The following is a 19,246-nucleotide window of genomic DNA, read 5'->3' on the forward strand; positions in this document are numbered from 1 at the left end:
TACATGTAGCTACTCACATATATACATAAAATAGAATTAAACTTTTTTTTGATTCAGCAAAATATCAGAAATAACTATTTCAGAGTAGAATAGAGAAAATTAACATGTGTTTGTGTGTGTGTGCATATGTGTGTGTGTGTGTGTGTGCTGCTAGGGAATGGGACCCAGGGCCTTGGGCATGCCAGGCAAGCCCTCAAGTTAACTATTAGAGCTGATGTTAAACTTTTCCTAGAATAATCATGAAGTATAGGAGTGGATTCCATACCATGAATCATTAAATAAAGATAGACAAAGAATACACTGTTAGAAACTACCACTAGGTTACAATTCTGGGTTACTAAGGACAAACATGTGGCGATCTTGTATATTTTTTTACACAGATGTGTCGATATTTCAGAGGTGGGCATATCCTACAAAATAATGACAGATTTCCTAAAGTAAAATGCCTTTCATTTCCTGTCTCCATCCTCTTGTTCCCCCTCCCCACAATTTATATCTATGCAGGGATCTCTGGATGAGAGACAAAATGAAATGAAAACTTTACTCATGAAAAGTCAAAATAATTGATGAGAAAAAACAGCCTAATGATTGCATTTAGGTCTATAGATAAATAGCTTTAGAATGGATTTTTTTTTAACTGATATGTTAGAGAGGCCTGATAAGGTATTATCTGCCTCTTTTTTCTACAAAGAATCTCTGATGTACTTTCATACATTCCAAGGTAATCGTATATTTGTGGTAGAAAAAAGTCATTTCCAAATGAGGCTTAGGACATGTCTTCTTACATGGTATTTCCTTGTACAGTTTTTATATTTTATGTATCAGTTTAAGAAATAGTAAGGAAACAACACATGACATAGCAGCTTCGTGCTTTTTTAGGCAGTGTTAGGACTCTTGACTCAAGCTGTATTGTCATAGCTGGGGCCCCGGGCCTGAAGGGTAAGATGCGGTGCAGGCGTATGCTCTATCTGGGCCCAGTTGATAGCCATGCAAAAAGGAAATCATCGCAAAGAGGAAGTGTGCCACCAGGCAGTTACTCATTAAACTTTAGACAGGCTGATTTATAGGGAGGAAGAAAAGAAGCAAAGGAAATACAAACCTAGATCCCCAAAGTCCAAACAGAAGAAGAGGTCAATAGAAAGACAAAATAAAGGGAAGGAAATTAAAAAAAAAGGGGAGGGGAGGAGCTAAGGGGTAGGAGTAGGGAGGTGCAAAAGGCAAAACCCTTAATTGATAGCGATGTTTAGCTCCTTAAGTCTGAAACTGTGCAAAACTTGTGTCAAGTTGGAGGCATCTGTTTCCTTGGGTACAAAGCACAAGATGGAGCCGGTGCCACCTGGCCTCTGTGAGTACAGGGTACAGAGGGGAAGATTCTGGCACAGAATGTGTTTTTTCAGGAGTAATTACTACAGAATAGACAGGTGACCTGGAGTTCCCTTTGGGATGAACCATGATGAGTGGCTCTGCACCACAGGGTTAATGCAGAGAGCCAACAAACATGAGAGTTGGACAGTGTAGCATTCCAGAGCTCTGCTCAGGCCATAACACGCGCTAGCCCTGTGCTGTCCAGCTTCCCATATCCTACAACGTGAGGATACTATGACCTGATTTTAGGGTACGCTCTAAGCACCCCCCCTTTTTCAGACAAGTTCTCACTTTGTAGCTCCAACTGGCCTCAAACTCAGAGATTCGCCTGCCTCTGCGTCCAGAGTGTTGAGATTAAAGGCCTGTGCTCAAGGTCTTACAGAGAAGTGCCTTTTAAGCTGCCTTAAGGTCTGGGTGGTCAGGCTCAGGGATGGAGCCCTTGCTTAGTATGTACAAGGCCCTGGGTTTGAGCTTAGAATCAGAAAATAAAGCAAAATAAAATAAACTGCTATAAAATATAACATGTTATTGGTAAGTAAAGAGATTTTTGAACCTGTGAAAGAGAGTCTGGTTACCACACTGAAAAATTAGATGAACTTGTGTTTGTATTGATTTTTTTATTAATTTCACTTTAGGTGTATGGGACTTTTACCTGCATTCTGTCTGTGCGCCATGTGTACGCGGTGCCCATGGAGGCCAGAAGAGGCCATCGTATCCCCTGACTGGAGTTACAGATGGCTGTGAGCTACTATGTTGACACTGGGAATTGCACCAGGGTCTTCTGCAGGAGCAGCAGGTGCTCTTAACTGCTGAGCCACTCTCCAGCCCCCACACTGATGGTTTGCTCCTTCAGAACCACAGTCTTGCTTCACTTCTGCTGCTCGCCAGTGACACCCGTGACCAGCCTTCTCCTTCCGCCGTGTGGCTCTATCAACTCATGCCTGGTTCCACAACCATCTTTGCTCACACAGTCTCGCTCCCATTACCTTTTGCTTTTCATTCATACACTCATCCTGGAAAGACTCTTTTTTTTTTTTCCACTTGAAAAATAGTTACCCTCCTCAAAGCACACACTGTTTTAGAAAGCATTGTAGCTTGCTGCCATTGTGTCTTGCTCTCCTCCCCTCTGGTGCAAGGGCATCGTCAGAGCAAGGCAAATGACAGCAGGACAATGTTTCTGGTATATTCCTTCCTCAGGACACAGAGAGGAACTGCCTTGTCTGTCATTGCTCAGTTAGCTGTCTTCGGCTGCTAGATGATATAATATTCTAAAAACAGACTTGTGTGGAGAGGTGGGAGGATCCAACCATGCGATGGGTTTAAGGCAGTTCCTGTATTTACTTAACCACTTGAAATTGCTCAGAATTCTCATTTGAACAAATCCATAAAACACAAAAGAAGATTTAAAAAAAAAATCAAACCCTGTCTGGGTTGTGGCACCTGTCTTTAATCTCAGCACTAGTGAGGGAGGCAGAGGCAAGTGGGTCTTTGTGTTTTTGAGCCCAGACTGGTCCACATAGCAAGCTGAGGCCAAGCAGGGCTACACAGTGAGGCCCTGTCTTCAACAATTTTTTTTTTCTTGAACTCTGCCTCTGGAAAACTAAACGAATTGACATCACTAACTTAAGACTGTATCCTGCAATGATCAAGTCAACCAGTGCTGCCAGTGTTGTTTATTTATATAAATGATCCCCTGTGGGAGGGTGCCTGTCGGGAAGGGCTTCCAGGAGAGCCCCTCATCCTGGCCAGTCCACTCCTTCTCAACTTGAACAGAACTGAGGCCTGGTGTGCCAGGTAGCTACTGGAGACACTGAGGTTAGGGAATCGAAAGCTTGATGCTGGTTTGGGTTACTTGCTGATGATGTCTCAAAAGTTTTAAAAAGTTCAAAAAGGATTGAGGACCAAGCTCAGTAGTGCAGTACTCACCCAGCACATGCAGAGCCTTTGGTTCAACTGCCTGTTCACAGACACGTAAAAGTGTTTTGGAAGCTCACTATTTTCTGTGCTATTTAAAAACAAACAAACAAACAAACAAACACCAATCCAAACAAACAAAACCTCACCAGCCTGCTCTACAGAGAGGCCAGCCTGGTCTACAGAGTGAATTCCAGGATAATCAAGGCTACACAGAGAAACCCTGTCTTGAAAAAACTAACTAACTAACCAACCAGCGAATGAATGAATGAACGAACTAACTAACGAAAGAACTAAAACCAAAACCAAATCACATAGTTTAACTTTCCTTTTGCATTTGTTTATTTTAAGAGAGTTTCATAATTAGGAGATATTCCGGTGACTGAAATTCCACAAGGTTGTGAAGTGACAGGTACACAATCACAACCTCCACTGCATTCAGTACTGTTTGGTGGTAATCAATATTGCTCTTTTTAAAAACTTCACATGGTGGGCCCGAGATATGGGCTCTGTGGGTAAAGATGCTTGTCACCAAATATGATGATTTGAGTTTGATCCCTGGAACCCACATAATAAAAGAAAACCAACTCCAAAAGTTGTACTCTGACATCCATGTTTGCACTATAGGATACAAACACATGCAAACACAAGCAATAAATGTGTTAATTAAAAAAAAAAAAGCCATGTAGGTTTCTGTCTGTATCTCCATTCTTCCCATTCAGAAGGAATTCTATAGACAATTGTAGGACTCTCAAATTGTAGAAAGAGGCTCGCTGGCTGGGGACCTCAGGACCAGAGAGACACTGATGAGTGTCCTAGGATTCTGTATCGTCTCCATTATGTGCCAGGCTGGGAATGAGAAAGGCCTGCTTCCCTGGACCACCAACAGGCGACAGGAGTAGTCTACTCCCTGGTCCAAGGTTGGGAGAGGCAGAAAGACAACAGCAGATGACCCATATTCCCACAGAGAAAGCAGCAACAATGGAACCTGGGTCAGCTGACCCAGTTCTGTCCCACATTAGGTGGCAGCAGGTGTCTGTCCATCTACCCTAGAGACGCTGGGACACTAATGATTCCTACCCTTCAACCTAGTCACAAAGAAACCCCTCACTTTGATCCCTGGCCAAAGATAGAGGCCAGAAATCTCCTAGTCTTTTATCCCTCTGCCCAGAGGGCCACCTTGTCCCCACTGCTCTCTTCGCTTGCTGGTAGTCTAGACAGGTGCATCCTGTTCTCAGAAGCATTATAAGAGATGGAGTTGAAATACACTGTGTTAAGAATCAGCATCTTCCACTCTCTATGTGGTGATGATGGAAAGCTGAGAGGACTAGGGGATCACTGTCTCCTGATGCTACCAGCAGGGATACAGTGGCGGCTGAAGCATCGCCAGAGGGATGAGGCCAACTAAGAACACTGAAAAGAAGGCTCAGAGTCCAAACTGTCCTTGAAATCGTTACCCACAAATGTAGACAGAACCATGGCTAATGGGCAAATGCCTGGTAAAGTGGATTTAAGCAGGACCAACAGCTGCCAACATGATACCCACAAACTCCAGGATGATGACAACCTTCTCCTAATCACCACTACCATCATCATTATCCACTCACTCACTATCACACCAGAGAACAGACATTAGCACTCTTGTGACCATGGCATCACTCGTCACAACATCTAAAGTGTAAAAAGGCCCAAACATCAACCAGATTTATGGATAAGCATATTGCAGTAAACACACATGTAAACACACAGAAATGTGTCTCAGCCTTAAGAAGAAGTAAAGACCGCAGCATGGTATGATGCGGGAGCATTAAGACACTAGAGCAGTGATACAGTTCCTCATGCTGTAGTGACCCCCAACCATAATATTAATTTTGTTGCTACATCATAACTGTAATTTTGCTACTGTTATGAAGCATACTCTAAGTATCTGATATGCAATGCCCAAAGGGGATGAGGCCCACTCTAAAGACTGCTCTAGAAGAAACGAGATAGTCACTCAGAGCAGGGCAGATGTGGAGAATCTATGATGGCATATACCCACAAGTAAAAACATGGTTGAACTTGTTGTAGTAAACTTTTGTCAAAGTGGGAAGGGGGGAATAAGCAGTTGCTAATCAGCAGGCAAGAGGAAGGATTCCAAGAGGACTGCTTACAACACTGAATGGAATTTAGTTTTTTGCTTTGGGCTGCAATTCACATGCAGCCCTGGCTGGTCTGGAACTTGTCACTTAGACCACGCTGGTCTTGAACTTGTGATCCTCTTTCCTCTAACTCCTAAGTACTGGGACAACATGTGTAAAACCCACTTGACTACATTAATAGTATATGTATTCTTAAATATTCAAAATTTTAAAAATCTGTTTAAAAGATAGATTTTTGTATCAAGGTTTCTTATTTCAGTAAAGTAAGGATAAAATAGAATAAATCACTGACATCAAAAGTAGGAAAGGAAATACTGCTACAGGTCACACAGCCATTAAAAGGCCAAGAAGCTGGCTAGAGAGGTGACTCTGAGGTTAAGAGTACTGGTTGCTCTTCTAGAGGTCCTGAGTTCATTTCTACCATGGTGGCTCATGACCATCTACAATGGAATCACATGTAGCCAGAACACTGTATATGTAATAAATAAATGAATTTTTTTAAAGGCTAAGAAAAGGAGCTGGCAAGAGGGCTGGAAAGATGGCTCAGTGGTTAAAACTACTGGCTATGGCTGCTTTTCCAGAGGACCAGGGTTCAGTTCCCAGCACCCACCCATACAGTAGCTCATAGCCATCCTTATCTCTAGGAGGGATATGATGCCTCCTTCTGGCATCTACAGGCACCAGGCACACAAGCATACATGCAGGCAAACACCTACATGGACACAATAAAAGCTGTAAGAAGGGTAGTTGGAGATTAGTAATGAAGCAATTTTGACAATCTAGAAGACACAGATCAATTGATCTACAACTACCCCTAGAAGTCCACCAGTGGAAAACAGATATTAGTGCCTTGAATAACCTTATATCCAGGAAGCGAATTGAGTTTGTAACAGATTCTAAAAAAGAAACTTCTGGGCCCCTTACTGTAACAGCTTACCAAGTATTTAAAGAGGAATTCACTCTGGCTTCGTGCAATTTCTTTCAGAAAACAGAAGGAGATGGAAGGCTACCGCCCCCTTCTCCTATGAGACTAGCATCATCATGAAACCCAACCAGACAGAGGTCATGGGGAAAGGAAATGACAGACTAATCTCTCGGGAACTCAGGCACAGGACCCTGGGACACGTGCTAGCAGGAGAAGGTGTGGCCCACTGGGGGAACCCACATGTTTATGAAGCCCTGGATTTGATCCCCAGCACCCAAGCAAACAAACAGAAGTCAGGAATGTGCATGTTGATAACTACAAAGATGCAGATGAAAGAAAGAAGCCTTTCTCCGAGAAGAGGCGGCACATTTTCTCACAGAGCAAAAACTTCAACATGGAAAGCTGGCCATGCTCCCAAAATGGACCTGTGCTTTTAACAGAATTCCCACCACAGCTCAGTGAGGCATTTCGTACTACAGAAAAACTCATTCTAAGGTTTATAAGTGAGGACAGTGTACCATAAAGACTAAGCAACCCTGAGGAAGAGAAATAAACACCAAAGTCACTGTATTGCAAACTGACATGTGTAACATAGAACTACAGTGATCACGGCAGGGCTGCTGATGGAGAGAGACAGGACAAAGAGAACCCCAACACACACACACACCCCATACCAATCCCCGCAATCCCCACCCCCTCCAGGGGTGGAGGCTGGAAGCAGAACTCAGGTGCTCTATAAGAGCAGCTCATGCTCTTCATTGCTGAGCCATTTCACTGGCCCTCAGAGTTTTGACAAAAATGCACCCGAGTGGACACCCTTCAACAAATGTTGCTGAAAGTACTGGACATTAGTAGATGAAAACAATCGAACAAACAAACAAACAAACAAACAAACAGTAAGTAAAACCTTGCCCTGGGCCCAGTGCTTGAAATAGGCAGATAACAGACTGGAATGGAAGCCTGTAGGGTTAGAAGAAAAGGTAGGAAATGGATTTTTAGGCTCCAGGAACCATCAGAATCACCAGTGAACTCAGGAGCCCACTAAGGGAAGAACTAGGAAATGGTTTCCAGCAAAACCCCTCAGACTTTTGTTTTTAGGTTAAATGAGAAGGAAAAAAAGCTATAGACTGAGAGGAGATATTTTGGGGTACACATCGGACAGGGTTAGCATGTAGTCTTCCAAGGACCCCCAGAGTCGACGGTGACAACCAGATGAGGCCACTCCTGTCGAACTGTGCGTCCTTTCAACACACGTCTGTTAACACTTAAGTTTTAATGTGGTTTTTATCAGGGACGTCCACTGGGCTGTGTTATTGACCCCCTTTTCCCGATTCTCATTTGCTTGCTGAACATTTTCACTGTTTTATTTTGGCCAAATACTCACTTCCTTTAGAAATGAGCTTGCAGTCACAGCAGTGGGGAGTGTGGCTTTTCTGATTAGGCGATACGGGTCCTCCCTGGGGCGAGAGCTGCTGGGAGGAGGCAAGAACCCACAGCTGCAGGCCGCCTTCGAATCTGCTAACTCGGCGCTAGGCAAATATGATTGACAGCACACATCATGACTTTGAAGTTGACCTTTTTAATAAAGGCTGGAAATGCTGGTGTTAAGGTCTCGCCACACAAGTGATGGGGTATTATGCTGAGCTCAAGTCTGGGAATGATGAAGGCCGGGAAACTACCTTCCACAGTGGCATGAGGACATCAACACTGTCAGACTCTACTCACAGGAGACCAAGGACTGCAAGCTCACTGACTGTCGAATGTGGATGTCGAAGGGTTTCTCCGTGTAGCCCTGGTTGTCCTGGAACTTACTCTGTAGACGAGGCTGGCCTCAAACTCACAAAGATCTGCTTACCTCTGCCTCCCAAGTGCTCAGATTAAAGGAAGGTGCCAACACCATATTCGGCTGCCAAAGTTCTTTTATGACATCAGGATTCTCCGTATATGACAGGACATTAAACCTAATGGCTAGAATGCCCAGGAAAACAATTTCAAACACCTCTGGGGAGGATGAGGGGGTGGCTAGATGGCTGAGTGGGTAAAGATGCTTGCTGCCAAGCCAGAGGACCTCAGTGAAGTCCCCAAAGCTCACATGGTGGAAGGTAAGAACTGACTCCCCAAAGTTGTCCTCTAACGTTCATAAGCGTGTACACCCTCCCTGCCCCCAATAGACAAATATCTAAATGTAAGAAAGGCATTACAGAGTATAGATATTCGGTACATGCAGGGTGACAGCGCATGGAGCCACCAATGTGGTTACTTTAAGGAAGCATTGTAATACGGAGATCAGGATTGGGGTTTCACTTTAAAACTCAAAACCAACACATGACTTGACCCCATGTACTGATGTCCCTCATTTTCTCCCAGCATCCCTTGGTGCTCATTGTCCCATGTTCCAGTGTGCCATCGGAACCCTTTGCTTGATTTATTGCTCCCTGCATATCGAAGCTGGATTCTTTGGCAGTGGTGTCAAAGTGGGCATCACAGCAAATGTGACCCACTGGGTTCCTCTGCAGTGATAACAGACTTGATGGGTCATGTTCTCATGGAAAAGCACAGAGGTGACCTCAGTAGCCATACTCTAACCCTCCTGCCATCCTCACTTGGCTCTTAGCAATCCTCATATTTGACAGGGATGGGCACCACCATGGAAGAGACAGGCCTCTGGCATGAGCATGTTACCATAGGGTGGAAGATATAAAGGGACAGGGCAATGAGGACTTTTTTTAAGGTATCACTTTGTACACCAGGCTGGCCTCGAACTCACAGAGATCTGCCTGCCTCTGCCTCAAGTGCTGGGCTAGACAGGCACCACCACTGCCCGCTCAGTGATGGTATTGTATTAACTACTTGCACATGCTCTCCCCACCCCTATTCATAATGGAAACCAGCCGAAGAAAGCATTTTTCAAAGGCTTCCCTTATCTGCAAAATAAATTGACCAACTGATGCTGCTGTGGAGAGCATTCTGGCAGTGTGAACAGAGGTGCTTACTTCCCCACACTCAGAGCTCTGCATCTCTTTCTGTCTTACTCTTTCAAAGCCTGGAGCTGCCGATGACATTTTTTCTTTGTTGTGTCTGGTCTTTTATTATGTCACACAATGGGTGCCCTTAGCGCCCAGTCCTCTTGTTAATACACACTCACCCCTTCACCTTGTCGAGGGTAATCAGAGCATTAATCTGATTTTCCAAGGTGTTAGCCAGTTGAGGATCACCCGAAAGCTTCCGAGGCTTAGTCTGCCCCGGTTGTTAGGTGAAATGCTAAAACACAAACCCTACAAAGCCAGATCTATTGTTTGGAAGTGATCTCTACTAAATGTGGGAATGAAAATGCTTATATCTCAGGATCAGATCAGGACAGAAACTTGAAGGGTAAAATCAAATAGGGCCAGTGAGATGGCTTAGCAGGTAAAGGGGCTGGCCACCAAGCCTGACGCCTGAGTTCAGTCTCTAGGACCTACATGGCAGATGGACAAAACCGACCCCTGCTAGGTGTCCTCTGACTTCTACATCTGTGTTTGCCTAAAAGAAGAATAAATAAGGGGCTGGAGAGCAGTGGTTCTCAACCTTCCTAGCACGGCAACCCTTTAACACATTTCTTTATGTTGTGGTGATCACAAACCATAAAATTATTTAATTGTTACTTCCCAACTATTTTTTTTTGCCACTGTTATGATCTGTAATATAAATATCTGATATAGCAACCCACAGGTTGAGAATTGCTAGGCTGGACGGATGGCCCAGTGGTTAAGAGCACTGGCTGCTCTTCTAGAGAAGACAGGTTCAGTTTCCAGCGCCCACATAGTAGATTACAACCATCTGTAACTCCAGTTCAAGAGGACCTGATACTCTTTCTGACCTCCTCTTGACACTAGGCATGTCGTGTGGGCACAGACATGGATGCAGACAAAACACGAATACAAATAATTATACATGTATTTAAATAAAATAGGTTAAAGAGACTGAAGTATAGCCAAAAATAGGTAAGAAATAGTCATCAAACACTGTAGACATTAATTAGGAATTGGTTATTTTGGACAGGTCCAACTTTTCTCCTTTCTTAGTCAACATGTTAGAGGTTTGAATGTAAAACTTGAGTAAAAAAAAAAAATAGAGAGAAGGCAGGGATACGAGGAAGGAAGGGTGGCAATAGTGTTTGGGAAGAGATGTGGCAGGAGCTGGCCTGGACCAGATGAAGGCCAAGTAAAATGCCATGTGTCCAGAGAGATAGGGCTAGTTACTACTTTAAAACTATAAAGGAGTCTGGGGAATTATATGCGAAATACAGCCTGGAGTGTCCTATGCAAAATATGTCTGGGATAGGATATAATTTGCATCTACTGATCAAAGCAAGAAGAACGTATTACTTGTAAGGCCTGGGCACCAGCAGTCCAGGGGGAGGCAGAGACAGACAGATTTCAATTTCAAGGGCAGCCTGGTCTAAACTATGAGTTGTGGTACAGCCAGGACTAAACAGTGAGACCCTGTCTTAAAAAAAAAAAAAAAGTATATGAGAACTACTTGGCCAGAAACTGCCACCATTTTGCTGGAAAGAGGAAAGTTAGGGGAAACAATGGTAGGTTCAGCTTCCATGTCTACTCACTCACTGAGCCTTCTTGGTGGGAACCCCCAATTCAAGACAAGGAACTGCTTTTTATAATATCTGAAATACAGACACTTCACAGTTCCAAGTGACATCTGGTCATCAGTACTGGGGGAGAGGAGCAGATTCAAATGTCATCACAGTTGATTCCTAGTTCCCCAAAATAAAAGTCATTTTGATGCCTGCTATGCTATACATGGTGTCCTCATGTTGGCAATCAGCTCGGACCATTGATTCAGAATTGAAGATGACCTGTCCTGAATTCCACTCACACTACCTATAGAAAATACAAAATATTATCATCCTGGGACAAATTTTAGGAAAAGGAAAACATTGGTATAAAAATGTTAAACCGGGGTTTAGGAAGTAAGTTTTTTTTGTTTTTTTTTTTTAAGTAGAATACTGTGTTGGTTTCCCACTATCACAAGTGTTCAAAATACCAAGTTTGAACGCTGACAAGAAACACAGACTGGCCTTGCCTAACTGGTTGCTTGTAAAATTGTACCATGCGGCTACAATTTGGGAAGAAAACACATTTAAAAGGCTAAGTAAAGCTTTTTTTTTTCCTACCTACCTACAAGAGGGAAGTTTACAGAGGCGGTCTGCAGTTCAATCTCTCTCTAAGGGCCGTAGTCAGTCACGGCGTTCTCTCATTCCAGCTGAAATGATCTATCCCTAATGTAGTCCAATCCTGAGCCCCACAATTGTCACCCTCTTCCCCAAAGTCTTTCTTCAGGTTAGCCACCTCTCAACCAGGACAACAAATGGCCTCTGAATCCCTTACCCCGTGACCTGCTCATTGAATTGGTCACCCCTCTCGTCGTTTTCCACCACTGTCTACCCACTTTCAGCTTGGCCACCATCAGAGGGAAGAGCCTTCCCTGAGAGGCACATGCTTTGGGTCATCAGCTGTAGCCTACAAGTCTCCCCATCCAGGAGGATTCTTTTCAGGTCCTATCTCCTGGAACCTCTGGGCAGGCCCTCCCACAGGCTGTGGTTCCTTCTTCCCTGGGGCCCTGTTGTATGTAAGGCTCACTGCAGACACCTGAGGTGGCTGTTCATCCCATCTTTCCACACAGGCGGTCGTGCTGGAAAACTTCCCTTCTCTCTGTTCTCTATCTTATTCTCAGTCAAGCTTGTGCTGTAGTTTCTCCCCCTGAGCTGCTAATGCCCTCGATGAATCTCTCCCAGGCTGCTTTTCTTCTTTTCCACTGAGGCTGTCCTCCGTCCAGAACCTCGGTCCAAATTCTCATTTCCAATCTCTTTCTTCCTTGAAGTCACTCCACAAACTAGCTGCGGAGTGCTCCTTCAAAGGCTCTGATTGCATTGGTCTCTTCTATTCAAATGGCTTAAATGGCTCCCCACTATCTCTGGTTCAAAGTTCAAACTTCTTGCTATGTGATTCAAAAGGCCTTTGATTTCCCACTGTCCCTAAGTACCCCAGGCTTTGTTCACACCCTCTGAACTTGGCTGAGCATGCATTGATGATGTCCTGCCACACCTGATGAAAAGCCGGCCAGCCTTTGGGACTTCGTTCCAATTCCATCTCCACCATGTGAAGTTGCTCTCCTTTGTGTAAAGGAGCCCCCTGACAACTTCCTGATGGCACCCACAGCCTGTGTCTTTCCTATTAGTGATGTGGGCACCCCTCAATTTCATTAATTGTGACTAGCAATAGTCATGTCTTCTACGCAGTGCCCTCATGGTGACCACTCAGAATTGAGGACCACCTGTCCAGGACCCAAGCTAAAGTTTTGTGTCTGTCTTGTTTTTGATGAAAATATCTAGGAGCCCAACTAACTAAATAAACAATATTTTGTGTATGTGTGTGGATCACTTAAGAGAGATGGTTTTTAAAGAATTTTCATTTCTATTATTTTACAAAAATAATTATGAGCAATCTCATTCCTAGGTACATGCTCCAAAGAATTGAAAACGTATGCTCATAGGAAAATGTATACATGGGGACCAGAGAGACAGCTCAGCCATAGAGTGCTTCATGCTCTCTTGAAGCCCAGTACCCAAGTGTGGAGGCTCACAACTGTCCATTACTTTAGTGCCAGGGGATCTGATGCCTTCATCTGGCATGTGTGTGTGTGTGTGTGTGTGTGTATGTGTATGCTCACATCAAATTTACTCACAATCACCAAACAGAAACATCTCAAATGCCCATCATCTGACAACTAACACAAAATACGATGCCATGTACACACTTGGATACTGTTGGCCATAAAAGGGAATGGAGTAATGACACGTTACAATGTGAATGGGTCTTGAAAACATCATGCAAAGTGGAGGGGTCACACATATACACAAAGCCACATGTGGTCCAACCCCACACATATTGAAATGTCCAGAATTGGCTGACTCACAGGACAGAAAGCTGGTGATTTTGAGTTGCTGGAACCACTGCAAGTGCCTGTCGGCAGGGACCCTGCTCTGGGGGCCATGGGGCCGGTCAAGAGTCAAGATTGCAGTGATGGTGCTAGAGCATCATGGATACACTACAACCCTGAATGGTGAGCTTTCAAATGTTGAGTTTCACACTATGTTTGGTAGATTGTGTGTGTCTGTGTGTGTGTGTCACCGGGTGGGGGAACCTGGGGGTTGAATGTAGTGACTCAAAGTAGGCAAGTGCTTCACTGATGAGCTGCACCCCAATCCCCTTTTTACTGCTCCAAATTAGAAAAATATTCAAGTCTCTTCGACATTAACATGATCACTGACTGAGTTTACATAGATACATGCAAAAGCTTTTCTCTTTTCTTTCCCTTCAAAGCACAGACACCAGTCAGACAGCACAGCCTCATACTATGAACAATGGACAATTCAAGTGTAAAGTAGGGTCCTTGTGTTCAAAGGTTCATAGGGCAGATTAACATCTTTACTGTGGGGAACAGACAGAAGCTTCTCAAAAAAAAAAAAAAACAAAAACAGAACAGGCAGGGCACTGCACCTTTCATCCCAACACTCAGGATGCAGAGGCAGAAGGATCTCTGTAAGTTTTGAGGGCAGCCTGGTCTATAGAGCAAGTTCTAGGCCAGCTAGAGAGCCACAGTTGGTCCCCGTCCCAAAACAAAAGCAAAAACCCCATTGAAAAAGAGAAGTATGATCCAGCCGTGCCTCTCCTGGGTATCCACCCGAAGGAACCAGTCACCCGATGCTGCCGCTGACACCTACGCATGCGCATACTGCTTACTTCTGCGCTGTCCACAGCAGCGGTGGAACCAGCCTCAGTGCTGGTACTTTAGAAAGGTGAGGAAGTTACACATATAGTCAGCCATTACCAAAAACAAAATCCTATCATGTGTGTGTAAGTGAACAGAATCAGGATTGCTGGAGCCAGACATGGAAAGACAAGTGTCACAGGTGATCTGTACTTTGTTGAAATGAGAATTAAAAAAAAAAAAAAAAAAAAATTACAGAATAGCTGAAAGTTGCAGAGGGACCTCTAGGAAAGGGGAGGGATGGGGGAACTGAAAGGGGTTGGGATGGAGGCAGGTGGAAGCATGATACAGACCTGTTGAATAAACAAGAGTCACAGGGAAAGCTATTAACTAGCAAATATAACTACTATGCACTGATTATAAAACGCCAGTGTGTATACAAGCCTGGTGATGGCTGCTGCGGTGCATGCCTCCTAGCACTCAAGGAGGCAGAGACAGGTGGATCTCTGGGAGTTCAAGGGCAGCCTGGTCTACATAAGAAGTTCCAGACTGGCCGGGTCTATGTGGTGAGACTCTGGAGGAAATCCTGGTGCTTGGTAGTTAGAGGCAAGAGAACCAGGAGTTCAAGGCCGGCTTTGATGACAGAGAGTCATCAGGTTGAGCTATATGAAACCCTGGCTCAGCAAAAAGACAGCAGACATAGGCAGAGAAAAAGTCAAACAGGAAGTGAGCCTGACACTGGGTCTTGAAGAAAAGGTGAAGTCTGAGGGGTAGAGACCCTTTTTGACGGAAGAACCACTGGTACGGGAGGCAGGAACATCTGAGCGAGCCTGGAACATCTGGCTGACTTCAAGAAAGCGGGAGGGACTGCCCACTAGAGAACAGAGGAAGTAGGGCTGGATAAACACGGTGGGGACAGATTAGAAAGGGTGTGGGGGACAGTATAGTGGGAAGTGGGAACCTCAGAGGCTCTGAGCCAGTGCAGAGCTCTGTGCTCTACGTGGCCTCTGAGGGAGGCTGTGCAGTGGGGTGTGGTAGTGGGAGCCTGAACTCCTAGCACTGAAGAGATTGAGGCAGGAAGATGGAGGAGGCCAGCCTAGCTACACACAGCCAGGCCCTAACAGAATAATGACAAAAGCCAAAGGAGCAAAGAAGTTGTTCAGTGTGAGCTGAGGTGGGTGGGCTGGAGACCAGCATCAAGAGTGGCAACTGTTGCAACCTGTGGATTAGGCCATCAGAAAGGGACACTGAACTGTGTGTTTTTACAGTAGTGTGGAGAAGGGCTAATTAGGGGCTTCCAGACACAAGGAAGACACACATAGAATGCAGAAGCAGGACACAAGAGGGTCATGCTCAGGTGCTCTAGACTATATTCCAAGTGTCAGGACTATATCCACAGAGGCCACACAGCCCTCAACATGGGTACATTTTCTTGGTTTACTGAATCTACTGTCGGTCTCTCCAAATTTCACATCTGCTTTGCCACCATCTCATGAAAATCTGCTCATCATGTCATCAAAGTTTACTAAGTCCTTAGAGGATAGCAATCCCAAGAGATGGACAGTAAAAACAAACAAACAAACAGACAAAACACACCAAAACCCAAACAAAGAACCAGCTTCTTTATCCTCTGGTTGTGCTAAAGAAAAACCCAGCCCTTCTTTTTCAGCTGACCTAGAGTGCTGAAATACAGTCTCAACCTGATGTGATTGTGCAGGAGAAAACACTGGCGCACACACACTGTAGAGAGAAAATGAGTCCAAAACAAACAACCTGAAGGCTGGGAAGCTAGTCCATGTGAAAACTGGGCGTGGTGGAGTGTCTGCTTCTGGATGACGCAGAGATTGAAGAAGACACACATTTTCCCTAAACCTCTGGCCTCAACATACCCGTACAAGGTGAGCATACCCTCATACATGGGTGTACACATGCACAAATTAATAATTTGGAAATAAACTTTGTTTGCCATGGTGTGATTCTGATTTCTCCCGAATTCTATCAAATGTAGAGGAAATTTTCAGTGGGGAGACAAAGAGGAAAATGATGCTAAAGCTGAGTTTAATGGACGAAATAATCATTCTGACCAATAATTACTAGACCTATAGCCAATTCTGCTCCCTCCCCAATTCCCTCCCACCCCCTTGGCCTGAGTAGCATGGAGCAAGGTGAGAGCATGAATGAGACCAGCAGGTCCCTTCTCCATGTCCCATGTCACTTTTCAGTTTGGGACACCGAGGCTTCCAGGAGATGAGCAGGTGTGTGCAGTGACAGAAGGAGCAGATGGTAGACACATGACTGTGCCAGGCCCAGAAGCAGCAATACCCCTTGGCTGACCATGAGCCACAGTGCAGGGGTTAGGGGTCTAAGAGCTGTGTCCTTGACACAGATGACAGGTTCTCTGACTCCCTGGACTGCTGCTGAAGTGGGTGGGACCCTGCTAGAGCTGGCAGCTTACTGTCACCTTTGGCAAGACACTTACATCAAGGTCAGATGGTACACATGAAAGGACAGATGATATCAGCCCATGCAGGGGGTGTTGGGGGCTGGCAGACAGCACTAAATGCTTTAAAAAGTGTTTCCTGAGGCTATCCAGAGATGGGACAGTGTGTGGAGCAACTGCAGTTTACCTCTGAAAGAGACTTCTCAGTTCAATATATATGTGTGTGCGCGCATGTGTATATATATATGTAATATACACACATATAGGAACCTTTATATATATGCCACACACATATCTGTATATATACACGTATGTGTATATGTATGTATATCTGCATATATAATGTAATTTCACACACACACACACACACACACACACACAAAATCATTTTCTGGTAAATCTGTGAATGGTACCTACATTACATTACTCCAGAGCAGCAGGAATGAATACTACCATCAAACATCAGTCACGGGCCCCTCCCTTATTATATGTTTAACACTGGGCTTTGCAGATGATCTCACTCGATCCCCACATTGATCTTGGGAAGTAGGGACTCATCTGACCAATTCCCCTTTCCAGTTTGAGACACCGAGGCTTCTGGTAGGTTAGCAGGTATGCATTTATCCATATATGCACACACACACAAACACACACACACACTATATATATATTCCTAAGACACTTCTAAAAATAATTTGCCTTTGCAATTCTTAAGCATCTGGGCCCAGATGTCATGTCTTCTCCCCAAAACTTCCTTTTTATGTTGCCACCACGGTTTAGCCAGAACAACCTACAACTTCACACTCTTTCACAGGGGTTTTTGATTCTCACTTAACATTTTATGTGATGGTCCCAATGTGACACACACTAACTCTGTAATAATTTAAAATAGGAAGTACAGCACTCTCACTGTGAAGCTGCCCCCCACTTTCTGCTAACATGTGGCCTTACATGAAAGGGGTCTATGTGATCTTTGCAGGCCAGAGATAAGGACTATGACCACAGGAAACCAGAGAGAAGGGTCAGCACAAGTTGTGTCAACTTACTTGGAAGAGTGAGCCCTGTCATCTGGATGGGACCCACAACTGCTGGTGATGGTTAAATCAACAGACACAGACGGATGGGAGCAACCACTGACTTCCACCTTCCCTGACTCCTTAAGATCCGCAATCATCTGTGGGCTGAGGATCCGCCCACTTCCTCTCCCCACTCCCAGCTCTGACTAGGACACTTCTGGACTGAAATCTACATTCAGCCCATCCTGGAGGCTCTCTGAGAGACTGCAATTTCCTCTCTCTCTCTTTCTCTCTCTCTCTCTCTCTCTCTCTCTCTCTCTCTCTCTCACACACACACACACACACACACACACACACACCATTTGGCATTCCTCTTTTCCTTAGATACACCCTTCACCCTGCCATGAGCTGTATCCACTACACACATTCTTGAAGGGACAATGCCTCCTACTCAAAATGACAAGAATCAATTTACACATCAGACATGGAGGATGCTGGAGTGTGTCCAGGGTCGCATGTCAGCCCACACATTTCACTCAGTCCTTGCTCTGATCTCTTAGTAAAGTTGATAAAAGAAACTGAAGATTCAGAAAGGCAGCTTTCCCTCAGAGAATTACTTAGGCTCACTTTAGCATACAAAGGAACAGGCTGTCATTAAGAGTTACTGCCTTGCTTGCATCACCTGACTTTATGACTAGAGTCGTCCCAGAAATTAATGACCTCAAGGCTAAGGTATTTTCTCTTCTACCTCAGTAAGTAAGTAACCCTGGTTGCTGAAATGATTTTTTTTTTTTTAAAAAAAAAAAAAAGGCAAAATGAAGTAAATGTGGCAAACCCTCTGATTTTTGTATCTCTACGGTTGGAATTATATGTGAGAAACTGCTCCTCTTTCTACCCTATTTTCCCTTTGAAATTAAAAAAAAAAAATAGGAAGTGATCTTTTTAAGGTCTGGGAAGGACTCTGTGCCATTTTGAGTGGTTTAGTCCTGAAATGTTACTTTAATGTTGGGGCAATTAGGGTAGATGGCATCCACCTTCAAAACGGCGACCTTTAGCATATTTATAACGTTTTCTCCAAGGGCACTTCTGCCAAGACTGTGACACCCTGTTGGCAGCCTGGCCTTCTCCTCACTCATCCAGAAAAAAGAGGGAAAATTGAAAATTCTAAGTTTTGAAAAACTGACACAAAAGCACAGCTCTATCAAATCACTACTTAAACACACCCTGGGGGCCCAGCTTGCCAGCTCTCAGCTGGACTTTGAGCAAAGGTCCTAAGCACTCGCTCGAAATTCAACAGGAAGTTCAAATGGCTCCCGTGTGTGGACTGTGTGTCTAAGCCACTTTACGATGAGACACTCAGCGGGAAATTAAGAGGCAAGTAGTCTTCCTCGCCTTGGACGGTCTAAGCGCAGGCCCCCTCAACGTCCGAGCAAGGCGTGAGAGAGTTTAGAAAATTTAACCTCGCCCCAGCAGTCAATAAGCCTGAGAGGTGAATTTCTTTGAAAGACTGCCTCTGGCTCACAGGAAAGATAAACCTGAGATCAACTTCAGTGACAAGGACACCCCTAGGCTGTCGAGCGCCTTCATCCTGAGAAAGGAAGTTCTTAACGGAGACTCAAGTGAGACTTAAGCAGCACTTCCTGGTCAGACCAGGAGCCTCAAGAGCTCTTTAGAG

At 44.7% G+C, this 19,246-nt stretch overlaps 1 protein-coding gene across 3 annotated transcripts in view; it reads right to left on the bottom strand.

The window, feature by feature from the left end:
* The window catches only part of Taok3 (TAO kinase 3), a 168,161-nt gene that overhangs the window by 136,246 nt on the left and 12,669 nt on the right, over positions 1-19,246 (bottom strand). The gene's annotated exons all lie outside the window — the stretch shown is intronic.

Source organism: Meriones unguiculatus, chromosome 4 (genome assembly GCF_030254825.1).
Source record: "Meriones unguiculatus strain TT.TT164.6M chromosome 4, Bangor_MerUng_6.1, whole genome shotgun sequence".
Classification (NCBI taxonomy): Eukaryota; Metazoa; Chordata; class Mammalia; order Rodentia; family Muridae; genus Meriones; species Meriones unguiculatus.